This window comes from Frankliniella occidentalis, unplaced genomic scaffold, assembly GCF_000697945.3.
Source record: "Frankliniella occidentalis isolate FOCC.00 unplaced genomic scaffold, Focc_3.1 Scaffold38, whole genome shotgun sequence".
Taxonomy (NCBI): Eukaryota; Metazoa; Arthropoda; class Insecta; order Thysanoptera; family Thripidae; genus Frankliniella; species Frankliniella occidentalis.
Window position 1 is genome coordinate 1649706 of NW_026267168.1, and position 1846 is coordinate 1651551.

At 48.2% G+C, this 1846-nt stretch overlaps 1 long non-coding RNA gene across 1 annotated transcript; it reads right to left on the bottom strand.

Annotated features, from left to right (window-relative positions):
- Nucleotides 1-69: 69 nt before the first annotated feature.
- LOC127749194 (uncharacterized) lies at nucleotides 70-1840 on the bottom strand. The gene is made up of 2 exons (XR_008011014.1): nucleotides 534-1840; nucleotides 70-247 (listed from the first exon to the last, which is right to left on the bottom strand). It is a non-coding gene; the product is annotated as an uncharacterized LOC127749194 (long non-coding RNA).
- Nucleotides 1841-1846: the final 6 nt, after the last annotated feature.

Here is a 1846-nt window from a genome sequence, read left to right on the forward strand (position 1 = left end):
CTGTTTAAATAGAGATGTATACTTGAAATCATTTTACAATCCTCCACTTCGCTTGGTAACAGCAGTGTCTTACCCAGCAGTTGTCATCAAGAGAATCATTTACACTTGTCACGTTCCCGCTTAGCAGCTGAATTTCTCTTGGTTTATATGGATTGAAGCGAGTAGTACGGATATTCCATTTCCACGTAGGCGTGTGATTTTGTAGTTCACACATGTAAAAGCGTTCGGCGTAAGATATATAAGGGCCCTACACCGAAAAGGAGTTAGGAACGTGAAAAAATATTATAGATGCTATGTTGTTTTTGTTGGTAATGTTCACTATACAATCATGGTTCAGCTATTGAAGTCTGTCCGTCACAATAAATCCCACTTATTCAGCTGCACTGCTGAGTTTCAACTCAGTTCTTTTTACCTGTGGACTGACCACCATCCCGCAACTTATGGCCGCTAAGTAAGCTATATTCGGACACCAATTCAACTGGCTACAGTCCAAATGTCAAGTGGGCATTCCATAATGGTGGCTTCATACTGACCGCGATAGAGTTGATACTTTTGCCGTGAATGCCCGCCTGGCAAAGGAGTGCGAAAACCACCACAAGTTTGCATGACATCTCGGATCACCAGAATCGCAGAATTAGGCTGCACTAGGGGATACTTTGAACGCCCAGAGGTGGTGGTGGACGCGGTCTACGGCCTCCCACTTGGCCCCGCTATGATTGGGCTATGTGTGCTGCGGCAGTGGGCGACGGTGTGCGACCTGCCGCCTCCCGGCTAACTGCTGCCGTGCAAACACCACGACACTGTTGTATCACGATACAATACAGTCCGGCACGCGAGAGCGGTTTCCGGCCCAGTGTTTGCCGACCGGGTATCTCTGCTCTCCAAATTAACGTCCCTGAGCTCTCTATCACGGCTATTTCATGCGAACCCTTCCTGCCCTTCCTAGCAGACTCTTCCGAATCAAAAGTGCTCCTCCGGCCAACATGTTCATAAACATGATATTTATACATGGGTAGTCCTCCAAATGGCAAGAGCTCAAAGTGCCACAATCGCTTTTTATTTATCATAGTAAGGTTGTATGCTAGCCTAAGCCTAAGCACTGCCAGTACAAGGGGTGAAGGTGGTAGTCAAGGTGGCAGTACCGGTCCCGGCCGCACGTCGGACACACCCCTTGCTTTACATCATGGATCACCAGAATGCTAAGAGAGCAAGCAGAGAGGCGAGGAGAGACAGAGAGATACGGCAAATTTTGCAGACGCCTGGATTGAACTAAGTGCTGCAGCCGTGTGCAACCCTGCCGACCTGCCACCTCCCGGCCACGCCTGGCGCCTGGCGTGCGAACACCATGAACGTTGTATCGCGCATAAATCCTCGTGCGTTATGCAATAAATGGAGGTTACCGGCGTAGTATTTGCTTTGTGAAGTGGGATTCAGGGCCCCAAAACGCGAGCGCAACTACTATCACGCCAGGCGTGGGTGTCACACCCAGCGTGACGAAAGTCGGCCTGTCATTGGCTGCGCGAAGCCTACGGCGCGTGAAAATCACGCTGCTTGCTTGCGTTTCGTGAACTCTGAATCCACTCTGATGGTCTAACATTATTGTGCTTATCGGGGCAGTGGCGCACTTGGCTTTGTTTCTAAACCGGGATTCCAGGTCCGGGAGTGAAGCTTCTTAGTTTGCAAAGCCTGCATTTAAATATATTTAATTGCGATTCCCGCGGGAAAATTCATACACGTACATGTTAATGGCGTTATAGACGTTTTTAGGAAATCTACTATAGATTTTTTTTACAGTGCGCTAAAAAATTACGCAAATTTGAATTGTGACTCTTTATTTCGATTCTGA